Here is a 22538-nt window from a genome sequence, read left to right on the forward strand (position 1 = left end):
TTTTATAGTTGAAATAATGGCTGCCACTCCCCACGGGTTTCTGAATCCGGAGGTGTTTCCCATCCAGTGCGCCAACACAATTAGGAAACTTGCACTCGGTCCAGAAGCCCTGGGCGATCTCCTCCCATTTCGTGGTGTCCGGCACAGGCATGTATCTCAGTCGCGTCCAAAGGATCCTCGAAGTCCTCACGACGATGCCTGCCACCGTGCTCTTCCCAATACGAAATGTGACATGTAGCGATGTATATGTTTGTCCAGTTGCGATGTACCTACAAGAGAAATAATCGAAATCAATTTTTCATGTCGTTACAGGAGAAAGGTTCAAGACAAGGTGGCGCAATATACGTGATGCATACGTGAAATGGCTACGGAAGAAAAAACTTGCCGAACGAAGTGGCAGTGGCGGGGGAAAGCGACAAAAAGACTACCAATTTGCCAAGCAATTGTCTTTCATCAATGCAAGCCTGGAACCTAGACTGTAAGTACCACTACTGTGGGCAGGAACTGAGAGCTCATTTTAGCAGACAACTACCATGACTGCAGTTGGCTGATGGTGTAATGGTTAAGGGCTCTGCCTCTGCCACAGGAGACCAGGGTTCGAATCTCGGCTCTGCCTGTTCAGTAAGCCAGCACTAATTCAGTAGGAGACCTTTGGCAAGTCTCCCTTACACTGCTACTGCCAATAGAGCGCGCCCTAGTGTCTGCTGCTCTGGCGCTTTGAGTCCGCAAGGAGAAAAGCGCAATATAAATGTTATTTGTCTTGTCTTGTCTCATGACTTCGGCCATGTATTGCTATAAACTGGCCTCAATTCCCATGGCTAGCGAACTTTTCTCACAAGCTTTATCAAATGTTTGGTAGAAACGGTTGATAAAGTGTTTGCTAGTGTTTGCTAGCTCTGTGAATTGACGCCACATGCTGTTTGGCACACCAATAAATATTGTTTTTATCTACAGGACTGAAGACAATTTGGAGCAAGAGGAACCGACCCAGGAGGCACGGTTCAGCAGTGAGGAGAGCTTGGTGGATGATGACGTCGCCGATGTAACCTATGTCCCCGAGGAGAGAAGTAGGAGGAGGGAGTCCTTCACTATCCCAGCTCTCTCCTTTGATGATGACTTGGGAGAAGAGAGCTTGGATGTTGAGGTTGCAGGACCGAGTGTGGATGAAGCTGCACCTCCACAATCGACCGCTATGGAAGCTCCCGGGGAACAAGAACAAAGTGAGGAGCACCGAGAGACTGCAGCACAACCAGCGCGCAGGGCAACCCCGACACAGGCCAGAGGACGGGAAGATGCTGCCACACCACCAGTGAGGACCACCACACCAGTGAGGCGTCGAGGTACCCTCCCCCCAACAAGGAGAGAGACAGAGTCCGAGATGTCCGGGGCTGTCTCCGGACTTCTCGGGATTCTTCAGAGCCACCAAACTCTCATAACCCGGCAGTTGCAAGATGAGGACAGGGGCCATATCATGGAGCAGTACAAGTCCCACATCACTTCACTGCAATGTGAGCTCGATGCTGTACATGGGCACTACAGGGACGAGCTTAAAATGATGCATGAGATGCACAGAGGAGAAATCGACCAACTGCGTGCGCAGCATCATCAGTCGGTGGGCCAGCTGCAGAACATGATGCAGCAAATGCATCAACAAAGCAAGGAACTACTGAAATTGCAGGCACACCCGTGTTTTCACACTGTGATGTCTCTAATACCATATTTGGAAAAGGTGCCTTCCCAAAACTTGATGGCGTGCCATTCCACTTTGCTGGAGGTGATCAAACAGCACATGGACACGCCATTATTGCAACCACCAATTTTTAGACCACCACAACCAACAGCGGTGCCCACCTGGCAATCATCACAGATGTACACCGGCTACAGAGGCAGTCAATATGGGCCACCGCTGTCAGGGTCCAGCTCATCCACGACCAGCACCCAAGAGAGTCCAGATTTCCAGGCAGCAACTCCCACCTTTTCTAGTAGTGGTGCCGATACAATTTGAAAAAAAAGTCAAATTGTTCCTGGACATGCTCCTCTGAATACCTCCGATCCTCGGAGGAAGGATACCATCACAGGGCTTTTTAGCCCAACCTTTTCCCTGCCCCATCTCCTTCAACCAAGGTTCAGAGGTGTTCAGATGACCATGTCAGGGAACTTTTGGTTTTGCTGGATTTGAACTTTAGGGCCTGGTGTCCCCGAAAGACACTACCTGGGTCACAACCTTGTGCCTTTTGCACTGCACCTGTAGTCATGCACCTGTCCCTTTGATTCTTCTTGTTCCTTACTTTGTTGTTCCTAATCACTTGCACAAGACCCTTGGAGCCATGGGTGAAGGACACCTTGACTGGTTGGTGAGAGGCCTAGCCTTTTCACTGACCTGTGTCCTTCATCCATGGCTCAGAGGGTCATGTGCCAGTGGTTAGGTTTTTGAAGCACTTCAATTTATTAGGGCCTGGTGTCCCCGAAAGACACTACCTGGGTCACAACCTTGTGCCTGTTGCACTGCACCTGTAGTCATGCACCTCTGCCATCGGTTCCTCTTGTTCCTTACTTTGTTGTTCCTAATCACTTGCACAAGACCCTTGGAGCCATGGGTGAAGGACACCTTGACTGGTCGGTGAGAGGCCTAGCCTTTTCACTGACCTGTGTCCTTCATCCATGGCTCAGAGGGTCATGTGCCAGTGGTTAGGTTTTTAAAGCACTTCAATTTATTAGGGCCTGGTGTCCCCGAAAGACACTACCTGGGTCACAACCTTGTGCCTGTTGCACTGCACCTGTAGTCATGCACCTCTGCCATTGGTTCCTCTTGCTCCTCACTTTGTTCTTGTTCCTAATCACTTGCACAAGACCCTTGGAGCCATGGATGAAGGACACCTTGACTGGTCGGTGAGAGGCCTAGCCTTTTCACTGACCTGTGTCCTTCATCCATGGCTCAGAGGGTCATGTGCCAGTGGTTAGGTTTTTAAAGCACTTCAATTTTTAGGGCCTGGTGTCCCCGAAAGACACTACCTGGGTCACAACCTTGTGCCTGTTGCACTGCACCTGTAGTCATGCACCTCTGCCATCGGTTCCTCTTGCTCCTCACTTTGTTCTTGTTCCTAACCACTTGCACAAGACCCTTTGAACCATGGATGAAGGACACCTTGACTGGTCGGTGAGAGGCCTAGCCTTTTCACTGACCTGTGTCCTTCATCCATGGCTCAGAGGGTCCTGTGCCAGTGGTTAGGTTTTTGAAGCACTAATAATTTAGGGCCTTTTGTCCCCAAAAGACACTACCTGTAGTCATGCTCCTCTGCCATCGGTTCCTCTTGCTCCTCACTTTGTTCTTGTTCCTAACCACTTGCACAAGACCCTTGGAGCCATGGATGAAGGACACCTTGACTGGTCGGTGAGAGGCCTAGCCTTTTCACTGACCTGTGTCCTTCATCCATGGCTCAGAGGGTCATGTGCCAGTGGTTAGGTTTTTAAAGCACTTCAATTTTAGGGCCTGGTGTCCCCGAAAGACACTACCTGGGTCACAACCTTGTGCCTGTTGCACTGCACCTGTAGTCATGCACCTCTGCCATCGGTTCCTCTTGCTCCTCACTTTGTTCTTGTTCCTAACCACTTGCACAAGACCCTTTGAACCATGGATGAAGGACACCTTGACTGGTCGGTGAGAGGCCTAGCCTTTTCACTGACCTGCGTCCTTCATCCATGGCTCAGAGGGTCCTGTGCCAGTGGTTAGGTTTTTGAAGCACTAATAATTTAGGGCCTTTTGTCCCCAAAAGACACTACCTGTAGTCCTGCTCCTCTGCCATCGGTTCCTCTTGCTCCTCACTTTGTTCTTGTTCCTAACCACTTGCACAAGACCCTTGGAGCCATGGATGAAGGACACCTTGACTGGTCGGTGAGAGGCCTAGCCTTTTCACTGACCTGTGTCCTTCATCCATGGCTCAGAGGGTCATGTGCCAGTGGTTAGGTTTTTAAAGCACTTCAATTTTAGGGCCTGGTGTCCCCGAAAGACACTACCTGGGTCACAACCTTGTGCCTGTTGCACTGAACCTGTAGTCATGCACCTCTGCCATCGGTTCCTCTTGCTCCTCACTTTGTTCTTGTTCCTAACCACTTGCACAAGACCCTTGAACCCATGGATGAAGGACACCTACACTGGTCGGTGAGAGGCCTAGCCTTTTCACTGACCTGTGTCCTTCATCCATGGCTCAGAGGGTCCTGTGCCAGTGGTTAGGTTTTTGAAGCACTAATAATTTAGGGCCTTTTGTCACCAAAAGACACTACCTGTAGTCCTGCTCCTCTGCCATCGGTTCCTCTTGCTCCTCACTTTGTTCTTGTTCCTAATCACTTGCACAAGACCCTTGGAGCCATGGATGAAGGACACCTTGACTGGTCGATGAGAGGCCTAGCCTTTTCACTGACCTGTGTCCTTCATCCATGGCTCAGAGGGTCCTGTGCCAGTGGTTAGGTTTTTGAAGCACTTCAATTTATTAGGGCCTGGTGTCCCCGAAAGACACTTGGGCAGCTATGCCCTGCAACTCTTCCAGCACAAAGTTGGTGGTTGGTGTTCCTTAAAACTGACCGGGCTATACCATAGATATGTTATTTTTTTGTCTTCCATGTTGGAAGAATGTTTCCATGTTGGAAAGTGGTTGTTTTTGCAATAAAAAAATTTGTTTTTACATACCTCAGTGTGATGAGTAGTTGTTCTTGTGGTGTGACTGCTCTCCTGAACGTGGTATCCTTCTTCCTAAGGTCATCCTTCACCATCTCCAAAAGGGTATCAAACCTGTCAGGAGATGTAAAGGAAGAAGCTGTAAAGTATGTTGTGGGACAAGGTGTTGGGTGGAGGATGGGGGAGGTGTGTTTACAGAGGTTTGGGAGTGTTGTGGAGGGTGGGGGTGTAGTGTATAGCTAGGTATACAGGGGTGTGGGGGTCAGGGTGGTGTGTTTAGCTAGGTATACAGGGATGAGGTGTTGTGGGGGTGAGGGTGGGGTGTTTAGGAATGGTGGGGGTTGGTGTATTTAGGCCTATATACTTACAGGGGAATAGACATCCGAGTGTAGCTGTAGAACTTCTGTGGGTGTCGTCTGAGGTCCCGGTAGAGGGCCTGGAACTCTCCCTTCCTCTGCCTCCTGGCTAGTAGAGGGTGCACCCACCATCTCCTGCGAGGAGCACGCCTTCTCCCCACATAGTAGTAGGTAAACAACAGGAAGGAGAGAATTCCCAGGTAATAAGCGTAAAAAATGACTGGATCCATGGTCCCAACTGCTGTCTCTGTATCCAAGGATGGTCTCCACACGTCCAGCTGTCTCCAACAGTGACCCCAGAGCTTCTGCTGACCTCCCAGAACCCCAGGTATTTATACAGGTTGTTATCTCTTTAAGAATCCGGATCCGGACCGCAACCGTGTTCATACCGCACGGAAACCGTATGCAACCGGACCGGATCCGGACCGGATCCGGACAGGAACCGTACGGTTCAGGTCCGATCCGGCTCCGGTGCGGTCCGGACATCCGGTGCGGTTTTCGCAAAACCGCAAGTGTGAACGGGGCCTTAGGCCCGTACATATATACACAGTATACAGGATCTTCTAAAAAAATTTGCATATTGTGATAAAGTTCATTATTTCCTGTAATGTACTGATAAACATCAGACTTTCATATGTTTTAGATTCAAATACACACAAGTGAAGTAGTTCAAGCCTTTTATTGTTTTAATATTGATGATTCTGGCATACAGCTCATGAAAACCCACATTTCCTATCTCAAAAAATTAGCATATTTCATCCGACCAATAAAAGATTCTCTATGGGGTTCAGGTCAGGAGAGTTGGCAGGCCAATTGAGCACAGTAATACCATGGTCAGTAATCCATTTACCAGTGGTTTTGGCACTGTGAGCAGGTGCCAGGTCGTGCTGAAAAAATGAAATCTTCATCTCCACAAAGCTTTTCAGCAGATGGAGGCATGAAGTGCTCCAAAATCTCGTGATAGCTAGCTGCATTGACCCTGCCCTTGATAAAACACAGTGGAGCAACACCAGCAGCTGACATGGCACCCCAGACCATCACTGGATGTGGGCACTTGACACTGGACTTCAGGCATTTTGGCATTTCCCTCTCCCCAGTCTTCCTCGAGACTCTGGCACCTTGATTTCTGAATTACATGTAAAAGTTGCTTTCATTCGAAAAAAAGTACTTTGGACCACTGAGCAACAGCCCAGTGCTGCTTCTCTGTAGCCCAGGTCAGGCGCGTCTGCCGCTGCTTCTGGTTCAAAAGTGGGTTCATGCTTTCATCTGCTGAAAAGCTTTATGAAGATGAAGATTTCATTTTTCAGCACGACCTGGCACCTGCTCACAGTGCCAAAACCACTGGTAAATGGTTTACTGACCATGGTATTACTGTGCTCAATTGGCCTGCCAACTCAGTGCTGGGCCGAAATTACGCATGAGCGTAATTACGCATCGTAATTCAATGTAAATTTACGCGTAAGACCGTAAGTGGTATCGTAATTACAGTGTCTACCGTAATTGCTAGGCATGCGTAATTTTACAAACACTTACGCGTAATTTTACGCGTAATTACTAACGTAAAATCTCCCATTTTCTAAGAGTAGCCAATCAGTCAACATCCTAAGCAACCAATAGTATCTTCTCCCGCCCTTCAGTATAAGCGTACGTTTTGACGCATACGAATGATATGTACGCAATAACTGTCACATTGACGGCTATTGCGTACATATCGTCCGCATGCGTAAAAAAATATGCATTAATGGGTATTACGGCACTACGCGTAACATTGTGGTGTAAGCGCCTTCATTACGGTATCCTTACGCGTAATTGCGTAAGTTTACGCGTAATTACAGTGATGTACCGTAGATAATTTCCTACGCCGTAACCGTAATTGCGTAATGCGTAATAGCGTAAAATTACGCGTAATGATCCGTAAGCGTAGATTTTTCCATTACGACCAGCACTGTGCCAACTCTCCTGACCTGAACCTCATAGAGAATCTGTGGGATATTGTGAAGAGAAGGTTGAGAGACACAAAACCCAACACTCTGGATGAGCTTAAGGCCGCTATCGAAGCATCCTGGGCCTCCATTACACCTGAGCAGTGCCACAGGCTGATTGCCTCCATGCCACGCCGCATTGAAGCAGTCATTTCTGCAAAAGGATTCCCAACCAAGTATTGAGTGCATAACTGAACATAATTATTTGAAGGTTGACTTTGTTTGTTGTAAAAACACTTTTCTTTTATTGGTCGGATGAAATATGCTAATTTTTTGAGATAGGAAATTTCGGTTTTCATGAGCTGTATGCCAAAATCATCAATATTAAAACAATAAAAGGCTTGAACTACTTCAGTTGTGTGTATTTGAATCTAAAATATATGAAAGTCTAATGTTTATCAGTACATTACAGGAAATAATGAACTTTATCACAATATGCTAATTTTTTGACAAGATCCTGTATATAAATGCTATGTTGTAGGTGTGGTACAGGTACACATATGGAAGGGGGGATGACACACACACACACACACACACACACACACACACACACACACACACACACACACACACACACACACACAGTAAAGATAAGTGCTATGATGTAAGTGTGGCGCAGATACACATGTGGAAGGGGGGGGGGGGACTGAGAAAGCCAGCGGAGCCCGAGTATTCGCATTCACTCGAGTCCGGCACATCAATAGTGTTTAGCGTTTAGCGTAGGGAGCCTCCATCAGTGTATTTTGCAAAGGGATTATGGAGGCACAGTATGTAATGGGTAACCTTCAAGCCCCAGGCAGATAGAGGTGGTAATAATCGGGACCAGATAGTATACATCCTTCTAATATACTGTTCCCCACACACATCTTATCCCAAATCACTACACACTATCTTTAATGGCGTACTTAACCGCCCCGCGGACCAGAAGATTAAGTTTGATCGGGCGCACAGAGCCCTTCGGGCTATGCCCTTCGCCCAAGACCAGCCACGGGACGTTATTTGCCGGCTCCACAACTACAAGGACAAGGAGGACATCAGGATCGCTGCACGTGACAAAGGCCCTCTGACATGGGAAGACTCCATGGTCGTTCTCTATCAGGACCTGGCTCCTTCCACACTGGCTCAACACCGCGCCCTGCGCCCTCTCTTGCAGGCTATACAGAAATCCGGCGTAAAGTATCGGTGGGGCTTCCCGTTCCAGCTGGTTGGCCAGAAAGGATCTACAGCTAGTGTGCTACACTTCCCTAGTGATCTTACCTCCTTGACTAAGGCCCTCTCCCTGCCATCTGTGGATCTCTCGGACTGGGACCCTGATGTCGCTTACTCCGATTGCCCACAGAAGCCGAAGAAAGCCAAATAAGCCAGGCTGGTCTGTGGGTACTGTTCACCATTGATGGCTGCCTCTTTGTTTTTTGTGCCGCCTTTCTCTTACGATGGTTATCCTCCCTCTATTAAGGCCTGTCTGTGTTCAAAATACCCCACACTATATTACTTCTCATAGTGGATACCTCATTAGTTCCTGTGTGACTGTAACTGCTCACCCTCCTAGGCCTAGAGTTTGCCACATTTGGACCTATTCTGGATTCGAGCTCCACGTTTCATTTTTTCTGCCCCATTTTTTCCTTTTGCAGTTACCCCCCCAGCCCCCCCTTCTTCTGATCGATGATAGACTGCCGCACCCCCCTCCCAGTGGACGCTCTCTTCATAAGTCGTGGCGTGGACTCTTCATTATCATGCAACTGATTACATAGTCTGTAGGCGATAAGTCTGCGAATTCTGAATATGCTTTTTATTTGTTTAAATGTTCGCTGCATGCACTAGTTCGATGTTATACATTGCTATTATGTCCCCTATGGGGACGGTGTGCTTGGCTTGGGGGGTGCGGGCGGAGGTCTTAGGCTGAGGGGAGGGTGGGGGATAGCTCCCCCCCCCCTTTTTTTTTTCCACCAGTTTTCCATTACAAGTGTTATTTCTCTCTACTAATGGTGGCGTATTGCTGGGATTGCTGGGACTGGTCCGGGGCCTTTGATAATGGAGACTAAAGAGGAGGGGAGATTTTTTAGAGGGTTGAGGAGCTATGCCAGGTAGGAATGATAATTCAAACTAACGTTTCTATTTGCATGGGATGACCTCTACCTTCTAGCAACAGGACCTGAGGGGGTTTATAATGGGGGAAGATTCTTCGGAATATAGAACACAAAAACATACTCAGGGGGAGAGATATAAGTCTTAAGGTCTATTAAAAGTTATTATAGGCTAGAATGTGTTTGTTTCTATAAGAATACCGGTTCTTTCCCATACCATGTCGCTAACTGTACGTTAACAGTAGAGTAGGTGTTAGTCTACCTGTTACTTGCGGTTTCCCGGGGGCCAGGGGGCACCCACTGTTTAGTTGTGGGCTTCCTTACCCCAGGGCAAAAAAACGAAACGAGACGAGGAAGTAAGTGCCGTCTCGTAGAAGAATAAAAGCTGGTCCGGATTGGACCAGCTTAGGTAATCCGTTAGTCATGTGTAAGTTACTTACACGCTTTCTGTGGCTTTCTACACGCTTGTCTTTTGTGTTATGCTACATTTGCTCTCTTTTTTCCTTTCTATCTTTCCCTGTCATTGTCTCTTTGGGGTTCGGGTCTGCGCCTCCCAGGTGCCAACACCTACACATTTACATTCCAGCAGTCACTTAAATTATACTCTCTAAACGCCAGGGGTTTAAATGTTCCTGAAAAAAAGGTCTTCACTGTTGCACCTATGCCATAAAGAACATGCCAATGTGGTCTGTTTGCAAGAAACATACTTCAAAGGCCCTTCTGTGCCCACATTTTACAATAGATATTACAAACTTGCCTTTTTTAGTACCCCTCAGGATTCTAAAACCAAGGGGACTGCTATCCTAATTTCTAGGGACACCCCCTTCACCTTGGTGGATCAATACGAAGACCCACAGGGCCGGTTCAATCTTCTCAAAGGTACAATTTACTCCCAAAAGATCACCATTGGCTCCTTTTATGCGCCCAATGTGCAACAGGTGCAGTTTTTTCAGGCCTTTCTAGCTAAAGTAAACTCGTTCGCAGAAGGTAGCATTATGCTTGGGGGTGATCTCAATCTTACCCTAGACCCTAAGATGGACTCATCATCAAAGTCCCCGATCTCGTACAAATTGTTACGCAAGTGCCAATCCCTGTTACGTTCTATGCAATTGGTGGACGTGTGGAGACTACATAATCCATCCTAAATCACCTACACCTTTTACTCCACCCCTCACAATTCATATACGAGAATCGATTACATTTTCATATCACATAACTTACTTTCAGTCTCACTCGCACCTTCTATTGGGAATATGCACCTTTCTGACCATGCCCCGGTCACAGTGGGCCTAGATCTGGGGGAGAATAGACGTGGCCCTGCTTCCTGGCGTCTAAACAATTCCCTTATTGAAGACAAAATAATATCTTCTAAACTCAAGTCAGAGGTCAAGGAATTCTTCCAGATCAATACCGCACATGACACCTCCCCTATGGTGGTGTGGAAAACCCACAAATGCTTTGTTAGATGGCTATTTATTAGGGAAGGAGCTAGACGTAAGAGGGACCGGGATAAATAACTCACAGAGGTATTAACCAATATTGGGGAATTAGAATTGAGGCACAAAAGGGCGGGCTCCCCATCAACCTTGTCTTCCCTCACCAAAGTGAGAGAACGCCTTAAGTCACTGCTATTTTTCAAAGCTAAGTACGCGGATTTACGTTGCCGTCGTACTTTCTATGAATTTGGCAATAAGTGTGGCTCTATCTTAGCTAAGGCCTTAAAAGCCCAACAGACTGCCAACTATATTCCCCAAATTAAGGATAAACACTCCACTTTACACTACAAATATGAGGAAATTGCCAAGGTGTTCAGGGACTTCTATGCTGACTTATATAATCTGCCTCCGGGTAGTACACATCCCTCCAAAGAAGCTAAGCGTAAGAAGATAGAGGAATATTTGAGATGCTCCCAAATGCCTAAACTCCCACCAGAAGATATTAAATTACTGGAGGAGCCTCTATCCGAGGATGAACTCCATATAGCCCTCTCACAGACACCAACGGGCAAAGCACCCGGGCCAGATGGCTTTACTCCAGAATACTATAAAAAATTTGGCCCCACCATATCATCGCATATGCTCAAAGCCTTTAACTCCACTACAGGTTCGTCCCCGGGGGGGTCCTTTCTCCACACACGTTACATTCCCACATTACGGTACTGCTAAAAGAAGGGAAAGACCCTGCACTCTGCAAAAGCTTTAGGCCCATTTCTTTGTTAAATGTGGACCTGAAGCTATTCTCTAAAATGCTAGCAAATAGACTGGCTCCCCTCTTGCCAAAACTGATTCATCTCGACCAGGTGGGTTTTGTCCCTGGCCGAGAAGCCAGGGACAACACTATAAGGACTTTAGATGTACTTCACTGGGTGAGGTCCTGGTCCGAACCAACCCTCTTACTCTCTAACGATGCCGAAAAGGCTTTTGAGAGGGTGGACTGGGACCTCATTGAAAGCATGCTTAGATATATAGGTATAACAGATGAAATGCTAAAAAGTATTCTGGCTTTATATTCGTGTCCTTCGGCTAGGGTCAAAGCTAATGATGTGCTCTCTGAACCCTTCACTATACACAATGGGACACGCCAGGGTTGCCCTCTGTCACCTCTAATCTTCATTCTCTCCTTAGAGACATTTCTTTGCATGGTGGGAGCTAACCCAGATACAAAGGGAGTAGCCTTCCCGAGGTCATCTTCCAAGGTGGCGGCGTATGCGGATGACCTTTTATTTTACCTATCTAATCCGCATATCTCACTTCCCAACCTCCTGGCAGAATTCAAATTATATGGGGAAATTTCAGATATGTCTATCAATTATGATAAAAGTGAAGCCCTGGGAATCCTTCTCCCAGGTCAGCTTAAATCTATCCTGCAGAGTAACTTTCCTTTTAAGTGGCCCAGTCGCTCCCTGAAGTACCTTGGCATTCAAATCACCCCAAATCCTCGTGATAGGTTTACTCATAACTTTCCTTCAGCACTAGAAAGAATTAAACATGACCTACAGAGATGGAGCAGGCCCCAATTTTCTTGGTTTGGCAGGAACTGTATACCTGTAATTAAGATGACAAATTATTTATTTCAGACAATGCCTATATTTATCCCATCCTCGTTTTTCAAACAGGTTGCCCGGGCTTTTTCCCAGTTCATCTGGAACGGCCGCAAACCAAGGTTAAAATATTCTATCCAGACAGCTCCTAAGGAGATGGGAGGTATGGCTGTGCCGAATCCTCGGCTATATCACACTGCAGCAATCCTTATAAGGGTCATTGTCTGTCATAGACATGCAGCACACAAACGCTGGGTGGGACTAGAAGAGGAGATAATAGGTGCTAAATAGGTGCTAAATTGGACCTCTTGTCGTGGTCGCTGCGAACGCCCAGGGTTTCGTTGACGGCCTTGACAATGATTACACTGATTACACTGACTCTTAGAAAGCTCAGAAATCTCAGGGACAAACTATCCTTGTCTCCCTGGCCCTCCCCACTGTTACCTATCCTGGACAATCCCAACTTTGTGCTGGGCTTGAACAAGAGGGGCCACCTATCTTGACGGACTGATCCCCCCCTTCGAGCTATGTATTTAAACTCGGGTGGGAACTGGGTTGTTCTGGAAGACCTCAAAGTAACTTTCAACTCGCCTGGCCTGGGCGCTTGGAGCTTGCTCCAGTTCAAGCATTCCCTTATGTCCCAAGGCTCTAAGGCGAGCTTCTCTAGACCACTCTCTTCTTTCGAAAAACTTTGCATGGGTGAAGGCACAATTAAAGGCTCTCTCTCCCTGACATACTCCTTACTAATTGATGTCGAAAACCCGTGTCAAACTTATAAAGATAAATGGGAAAGGGATTTAGGCATGACATTTGTTCTCCTATAAATCCTCCATTTCTTCTAGAAGCCAGGACTCCGAGGAGGCGGGCTACAAAATTTTCACCAGGTGGTATCTGACCCCATCCAGTTTACATAAAATGTACCCTTCGACCTCTTCCCTATGTTGGAGATGCGGATTGGAGACAGGCACTCTGTTGCACATTTTCTGGTCTTGTGGTGAACTCAGGCGGTTCTGGACGGATGTGCGAGAGATAATGCACGCTTTAACGGATTTTCTTCCCCCAGACTCTTCCGCATTTTTCCTATTACACCATAACCAGTGGTCAATTAGGAGGTACAAAAAAACTATAACTAGACACCTAATTAACGCAGCAAAAATTCTGATAGCTAGACGATTCAAGTCACCTAATGCTCCTACTCTGCAGGACTGGTTTCGAGAAATAGATTGGATTGAGAAAATGGAGGACTTAACCTCCTCAATGCATGGGACACGGGAGCAGTTCTGGAAGACCTGGTTTGGCTGGTTCGAATTTAAAGAAACACCCAGATATGCCTCTCTCACATCCAGAGAGATCTGCCCTTCTACCATGCAATAGGCCTTATGAAAATTCCCTCTTTCATAGCCAACATCCCCCCTAGGCGTTGGAGTGTATCTCTCAAAGTGGAGCATGGGATTGGCGTGGACCACGACCCTCAACTTCTACTCTCTTTTTACCTTTATCTTTCTCTTATTGTCCTTTTTATTCCTCTTGTTATGTTATTCCAACATACCATGGCAGCTTTTCTGTTTAGTTAGTTCACAATCAATAGTTACCTTTTACCTAAGTAAATTCACCCAGAAGCTTTGCCTGATAGCTTATTGGGACTGGGTTATATGAGATCTACTATGGGATCCCGGGTGTTTGATCCCTCTGGGCCCTGGGCTCCCTGTATACCTAACGCTCTACGCATGGCTCAGTTTATATGCACTATATTGAACTATACAATGCTGATGGTTCTTCTGGAATGAATAATATTGCGTGGTACACTGCATGGATATTTTTTGTTGTTATTTTTGGTGGCGCTGGTTTGCTACCAGAAATTTCTTTATACTGTACCAGTTTATTAATATTGCCATGGTTTTGCTGATGTTTTATATTTTTTAAAGAAAACCTTGTTATAAAGAATCTTAAAAAAAACAAAAACACTTCAGGAGCACAAATTCCTAAGTTTTCTGGCAAACTCATCAATGATTCTGAACTATCCATGTTACAGGGCAAAATGTCAAATACATTCAGAGGACAGAGCTGAAGTTTTAGAAATGGTTCTACAACACACTGCATTTTATTCACATGAACAGACTGTACACCGGTTAACTGCACAGGAATATCTGCTGCAACAGACCCTGACTCCCTGACTTTAGTTTCACTGAACACAGAATCCTGCATAGCAGTCAAACTTGACTGCAATTCCAGAATGGCAGAAAAACAGGTGAGTATAGCTGCAACACCAAAAAGAGCCTCTGAGCTCCTGCTGGAGATTTTATACAAGGCACTATTGACTCATACAGAGTACAGGATGGAAAGTCAGTACTTTCTTTAGAGCAAGAAAGGGATTCACAAATGTCAGTTTGATTGGACAACATTGTTTCATTCATGGTACAGGGCAAGCTCACAGAAATATTTTCTGGACAAAACAAAGATTCCTTAGTATCAGATTCGCACAACCAAAGCTCTGTATCACCCTTAAACTCGGCCAGCAATGTCGAATCAGGGGAGTCAGAACGCAAAATTTGCGGATCCCACATCGCCTTCGGTTGTAGAGCTGAAGCTTCTAAAGAACAAGATTCCGAAATCTGTGGACCAAATTGTGGAATGTTAAGGACAGGAAAATTGGAACAATTTTCATCTGGCAGTGTGTTTTCACAGGTGTCAACAGAGTGAGGCGTAGGTTTCTTTGCAGAAGAAGTTGAGACAGAAACACGAGGAAATGTATTTGGCACATTAACATTATTCTTAAAGTTGCATTGTTTAGGAATTTTCCCCATAGCAAGTTCATAAATTGAAGATCTTAAAAATTTACTGGGGGAAAAAGATCTGTTTTTAATTGAGGAGGTAACCCATATATCGCTGGCAAAAATAACACATTCATTTTGATCATAATTTGCAGGAACACCTGAGATAAAGGCATCAGATCGCACAGATTAAAACTCCACACAAGCAGTTGCCATGGGAAACAGACTTTCAGAATTCACACATTCTGTTGCTTTGGGGAATGAAACACACTCAAAATTTACTTGCTTCACCTTAGGAAAATTGGAACAATCGCCCGCTGACAATGTGTTTTTACAAGAGTTAACTGATTGGTGTGTATGTAATTCAGACAACATCATTTGCCACACACAAATCACCGGATTCACCAAATGCTCCTCACACTCACCAGATTCAATCAAGGTGCGCATAGAGTCAATACAGGCATTTAAAAACACCTCATCCTTCACGAAATAAAAAGCACAAAACGACTTCCAATCAGTGTCAAACCCTTCAATCAGGGCCCTGATTTCCCAGGAGGCAAATGGAGGCTCCCACAAACTTATATCCCAAAAAAACTCATACGGATTGGGGTCAGGAACATATATACCTGATTATGGATGATCTGCAGAATCACCAATAATCCAAGTATAACTAACCTCTGGACACCTATATAGTGTGAGTGTTTGGTGCAACAGTAATGACTTTGAGTGGGACCACCCGAGGAGCAGGTGGTCCTTGGCAGTATGGGAAATACCTCCCTCTGGGAAGTGCAAAAACCTTCCAGCAGCCTGAGACATCCAAAGGGGTGGAGCCCCAGGCTGGATAGCAGGAAGGACCTGTGGCTGAGTGACACCTGGAAGGTGGGTGTCACAAGCAGGTCTGGAGACTAATCTCTCAATGGAGAGAGATAGCTCTCAAGGTCGGGCAAGCCAGGTCGGCAACACATGAGCAGACAAGGTACAGAGACAGAAGGCTGATTCGGTAACCAAGGGCAGGCAGGGTTGGCAACAGGTAATCAGATATGCGTAGGTACCGAATCAGAAAGCAGAGGTATAGTCGGAAATGCAATAGGTCATAACAGATATCAAACAATGCCTAGTCTTGGGTGTGAGGTCCGTGGTCTCAACACCCTGGAACTAGTCTGAAGTATAACGTGATGGTACACAGTATCCCTAGTCTTGGGTGTGAGGTTCGTGGTCTCAACACCCTGGAACTAGTCTGAAGTATAACACAATGATAACACAGAATCCCTAGTCTTGGGTGTGAGGTCCGTGGTCTCAACACCCTGGAACTAGTCTGAAGTATAACACAATGATAACACAGAATCCCTAGTCTTGGGTGTGAGGTCCGTGGTCTCGACACCCTGGAACTAGTCTGAAGTATAACACAAAGATAACACAGAAGTAATCTGGCTCAGTGTGAATTCCCAGGTCCTCCTGGTTCTAACACACTGTGGGATCTGACTATGGTCTGAGTGCTTTCACGTAAGTGTTCGCAACGGCAGACAACTTGAGACTGACCAGCAGTGACTATATATAGAGCGGCGCTCTCCGGCGCCACCCATCAGCGATCAACCAATAGTCACTTGCTCTGAGGTCAGCTGACCAACCTGGTCAGCTGATCCCTCCTCGTTTGTCATAAAGGTTCTGCCTCTCAGCGCGCGTGCGCATATTCCTCAACCTGTGTGAACTAACAGACCCAGCCACACCAGACTCACGCTACTGCGTGCAAACCGCCGCGCTGGACGCGGAATCAGCCGCCTTGCCGCCAGTACACACGGTGGCTTTTCCGCGATCTATTACAATCACATTCAGATCTGTTAGTAAATTCAGGCTGAAAAATTCCACCATATTTTACTGGAGCAAACTTTTCACTTGTAACAGCTACAGGAAGCGTCTCTTTCAGATGAGTATGTTGTTTAGACTTTTTTTTCTTTTTAATCTTTACAGCTTTAGATTGCTGCTGGCCAGATGAAAAATAACCTTTGGAACCTTCTCTAGCGATCTGAATAGTGTTGCAGGGAATTACTGGATCAACAGATTGAGCTACAGCCAGCAACTCATTGGAATATGGTAATGACTGAGCGGTGCTGCATGAACCAATTTGATCAGCAATTTGCACTGCAGGAAAAAACTCATTGCAATAGCGTGGCATAGGAATTTCAAGCTTACAAGAAAATAAATAAGCAAGAAATCTGCGAGGGTTATGTATCAGATTCCAATGTTTAGACCATTTATCAGCCCACACAAACAGATCCCCTTGGAGAAGATTGTAAGCAATCTGAGCACCCCAAGTGGAAATTTCAGTGGCCTGAAATTCAGGATTCGCCAGAAATCTCAAACACTCTGATATAAAATCATCTCTGGTTTCAGAGTTCAGCGTCTTAAATCTTTTAAAGACACAAGAACCATAATGAACAAAACCGTACAATTCAGATATTCCCTCTACACTGGGAATTTGGTATGGCTCGTCATAATGTAATGATCTGGGGTCGATTTCCACAGTCAGCGCACACCAAGTGCGCTGAAGCAGATGGGAATCCCCACAATCACAGAAGCAGAGTACCCAATATATGCAAATACATTTGTAGAGGGGAATTCCAACCAGCAGGTGGAGCTGTGGAGTACAGAGGAACAAGACCTCTGTACAACCACAGATGCCAGATTGAAATTGCATGACGTGAAGCAGCACTGGGCAATATAAACAAGGTAGCAACTCAATTAGAGATGTCGCGAACCTCTGATTTTTGGTTCGCGAACTTTTCCGCGGAAGGTTCGGTTCGCGGAAAAGTTCGTGAACCGCAATAGACTTTAATGGGGAGGTGAACTTTGAAAAATAGACAAAATTATGCTGGCCACAAAAGTGATGGAAAAGATGTTTCAAGGGGTCTAACACCTGGAGGGGGGCATGGCGGAGTGGGATACATGCCAAAAGTCCCGGGAAAAAATCTGGATGTGATGCAAAACAGCGTTTTAAAGGCAGAAATCACATTGAATGCTAAATTGCAGGCCTAACGTGCTTTCAAACATCTTGCATGTGTATACATCAATCAGGGAGTGTAATTAGAGTACTGCTTCACACTGACACACCAAACTCACTGTGTAACGCACCGCAAACAGCTGTTTGTGTAGTGACGGCCATGCTGGAGTACTGCGCAACATGGCGAGATTGCTCTTCCTCACTCAGTGATGTCAGGTAATGTGTGACTTCCTTCTCAACTTTCCATGGCATTGTTAAAAAGCTTACGTTTTTTTTTTTAAATTACATTTTCTACTTGCTGTGTACTTGTTCAGTACCGCTACAATGAGAATCCTGTGGAGGCGGGCAAGTCTGGCATTGTGACCCCGGGTAATGGCCGGGGAATGAGGGGTTTGAATCCGGTGTGGAGCCTGAGCAACGGCTACCACTACACATCCAAGGAGGGCAGCAGGCAGGCATGCACGCCCGCCCGCCCCGAGGTAGCGACCAAAAATAACAATACAGGAAGAGGACTTTCGAGGCCCTGCTGTGTATTTGAAATGAATGTACTTTAAATCCTTTAATGAGAACCAGTTATGGCGGGCAAAGATGACACCACATTCCATTCACGAGAATCATATGGAGGCGGGCAAGTCTGCCATTTGTGAGTGACCCCGGGTAATGGACGGGGAATGAGGGGTTTGAATCCGGTGTGGAGCCTGAGCAACGGCTACCACTGCACATCCAGGCAAGGAGGGCAGCAGGCAGGCAGGCTTGCACGCCCGCCCTGAGGTAGTGACCAAAAATAACAATACAGGACTCAGGAGGACCTTTTTTGCGGCCCTAATTGTCATGAATCAACTTTAAATCCTTTAACGGGAATCCGTTATGGAGGGCAAAGATGACACCACATTCCTTTCACGAGAATCATATGGAGGCGGGCAAGTCTGCCATTTGTGAGTGACCCCGGGTAATGGCCGGGGAATGAGGGGTTTGAATCCGGTGTGGAGCCTGATCAACGGCTACCACTGCACATCCAGGCAAGGAGGGCAACAGGCTGGCAGGCATGCACGCCCGCCCTGAGGTAGTGACCAAAAATAACAATACAGGACTCAGGAGGACCTTTTTTGCGGCCCTAATTGTCATGAATCAACTTTAAATCCTTTAACGGGAATCCGTTATGGAGGGCAAAGATTACACCACATTCCTTTCACGAGAATCATATGGAGGTGGGCAAGTCTGCCATTTGTGAGTGACCCCGGGTAATGGCCGGGGAATGAGGGATGGAATCCGGTGTGGAGCCTGAGCAACGGCTACCACTGCACATCCAAGGAGGGCAGCAGGCAGGCATTATGCAATACAGGACTTTGAGGCCCTAATTGTAATGAATGAACTTTAAATCCTTTTAACGGGAATCCGTTATGGAAGGCAAGTCTGCCATTGTCACCGCGGGGAATGAAGGTTGGATTCTGGCCCGAAGTGGGAGCCTGCTGAGACCCATGCTGTAGCTGCCCTGACCGTGCTTTGCAGACCAGGCATCTGTGGTCAGATGGACCCTTGAGCCAGCGGAAGACAAACCAAGTCGAAAGCATTTGCGAAGAATGTTTTACGGAGGGCAAGTTTTTTTGCCCTTTTTTTAAATTGTTTGAAAATGATAGATGGTTGTATTTTTAAATTGTTTGAAACTTTAGATGGTTGTATTTTTAAATTGTTTGAAAGTTTAGATGGTTGTATTTTTAAATTGTTTAAAAGTGTATCCATTCAAGTGCAAGTTATGCACTGACTGCCAGGTATAATGTGCAGTCACAGATAGAGTTGAGCCGAAATTTTCGTAATTTCGCATTACTATAATTACGCATGCGAAATTTGCTATTACGATGCGAAATTACGGTAGCGTAATTGCCATTAAAATCGTAATTGAAAATACCGTAAGCGTAATTTTCAATGCGTAATTTCGCGTTTCGTTCATGCCGTAATTTCGCATTAAACGCTACCGTAATTTCGCGTTAAACCGTAACGCTCCGTATAATGTAAAAAAGCCGCCGACTTTAAGGGTTAATAGCAAAGCCCCCTTAAATGCCAAGAGCCTCAAATTTGGAGAATATATTAAGGAGATCAGAAGGAATAAGAGGAAACATTTTTTTTTCAAAAAGACCTTATAGTTTTTGAGAAAATCGATGTTAAAGTTTCAAAGTAAAAATGTATACATTTAAAAACCCGCCGACTTTAACGGTTAATAGCAAAGTTTAAAGTTTAAAGCTTAAAGTTTAGGAACACCAAATTCCCAGGGTATATTAAGGGGATCAGTGGGAATAAGAGGAAAACATTTTTTTTTCAAAAAGACCTTATAGTTTTTGAGAAAATCGATTTTTAAGTTTCAAGGGCGAAAATGTCTTTCAAATGCGGAAAATGTCAGTTTTTTTTGCACAAGTAACAATAGTGTATTATTTTCATAGATTCCCCCAAGTGGGAAGAGTTTTACTTACTTCGTTCTGAGTGTGGGAAATATAAAAAAACGACGTGGGGTCCCCCTCCCAGACCTCTTAAACCCCTTGTCCCCCATGCAGGCTGGGATAGCCAGAATGCGGAGCACCGGCCGCGTGAGGCTCCGCACCCTGACTATACCAGCCCGCATGGTCCATGGATTGGGGGGTCTCGGAAGGGGAGGGGCAGCCAAGCTTTTCCCTCCCCCTCCGAGCCCTTGTTCAAACCAAGGACAAGGGGCTCTTCTCCACCTCCGATGGGCGGTGGAGGTGGAGGCCGCGATTTCCTGGGGGGGGTTCATGGTGGAATCTGGGAGTCCCCTTTAAAAAGGGGTCCCCCAGATGCCCACCCCTCCTCCCAGGAGAAATGAGTATAGTGGTACTTGTACCCCTTACCCATTTCCTTTAACCCCCTTGGCGGTATGAAAAATACCGCCAGGGGGAAGCGCAGCAGTTTTTAAAAAAAAAAAAAAAAATTAATCATGTAGCGAGCCGAGGGCTCGCTACATGATAGCCGCTGCTCAGCGGCATCCCCCCGCCCGATTCGATCGCCTTCGGCGATAGGCGATCAGGAAATCCCGTTCTGATTTGAAGGAACCCCATTGGTCTGCTAAGGACCAATGGGGCTCCTTGGAGCCCAAATTCAAAGATGCTTAGAGAGCTCTGAGCTATATAGCTCAGAGCTCTGTCGGGTCTGTGCAGCGCAGACGCGTATGCGGCGGCTGAGCGGCGAGTGACGTCGGGTGCGGCGTAGTTACAATGTAACAAAGTTGTTACATTGTAATAACTTTGTTACATTGTAACTGATAGAACATTTCCGAGGCTATTTCGAGGGATCATTTATTTAAAGGGACAGGTAAGTATTAATGGTTAATTAAGAATATTAAAGGACTTTTTTCGTGGTTATGTTTTTTGTTCAATTAAAATACTTTTTCTAAGTGTTTGTGTGTTTATTTACTTTTAACTCTTAAAGGAAATGGGTAAGGGGTACAAGTACCTCTATACTCATTTCTCCTGGGAGGGGGGGTGGGCATCTGGGGGACCCCTTTTTAAAGGGGACTCCCAGATTCCACCATGAACCCCCCTCAGGAAATCGCGGCCTCCACCTCCACCGCCCATCGGAGGTGGAGAAGAGCCCCTTGTCCTTGGATTGGACAAGGGCTCGGAGGGGGAGGGGAAAGCTTGGCTGCCCCTCCCGAGACCCCCCAATCCATGGACCATGCAGGCTGGTATAGTCAGGGTGCGGAGCCCCACGCGGCCGGTGCTCCGCATTCTGGCTATCCCAGTCTTCATGGGGACAAGGGGTTAAAGAGGTCTGGGAAGGGGGACCCCACGTCGTTTTTTTTTTATATTTCCCACACTCAGAATGAAGTAAGTAAAACTCTTCCCACTTGGGGGAATCTATGAAAATAATACACTATTGTTACCTGTGCAAAAAAACTGACATTTTCCGCATTTAAAAGACATTTTTGCCCTTGAAACTTAAAAATCGATTTTCTCAAAAACTATAAGGTCTTTTTGAAAAAAAAATGTTTCCTCTTATTCCCACTGATCCCCTGAATATACCCTAGGAATTTGGTGTTCCTAAACTTTAAGCAGGCTTTGCTATTAACCGTTAAAGTCGGCGGGTTTTTAAATGTATACATTTTTACTTTGAAACTTTAACATCGATTTTCTCAAAAACTATAAGGTCTTTTTGAAAAAAAAAAATTCCTCTTATTCCTTCTGATCTCCTTAATATATTCTCCAAATTTGAGGCTCTTGGCATTTAAGGGGGCTTTGCTATTAACCCTTAAAGTGGGCAGCTTTTTTATATTATACGGAGCGTTACGGTTTAACGCGAAATTACTGTAGCGTTTAATGCGAAATTACGGCATGAACAAATACCCATTGTAATGCGAAAATTACGCGAAAATTACGCTTACGCGAAATTTCGCAAAATCCTTCTTTACGATTATGTACTTACGGCCATAATCGTAATTACACTAATTACGCGAAATTTCGCGAAATCGTAATTACGTCATTACGCTCATCTCTAGTCACAGATGCAGTGAAAGGTATGCAGTGACTGCAAACAGCCGTTTGTGTAGTGACAGCCGTGCTGGACTGGTGCGCACCATGACGAGAGTGCAGGTGATGTTGGCTTTTCAGCCCATATGCTCGCCCGGCTGAT

The sequence above is a fragment of the Hyperolius riggenbachi genome, chromosome 3, assembly GCF_040937935.1.
Source record: "Hyperolius riggenbachi isolate aHypRig1 chromosome 3, aHypRig1.pri, whole genome shotgun sequence".
NCBI classification, from domain to species: Eukaryota; Metazoa; Chordata; class Amphibia; order Anura; family Hyperoliidae; genus Hyperolius; species Hyperolius riggenbachi.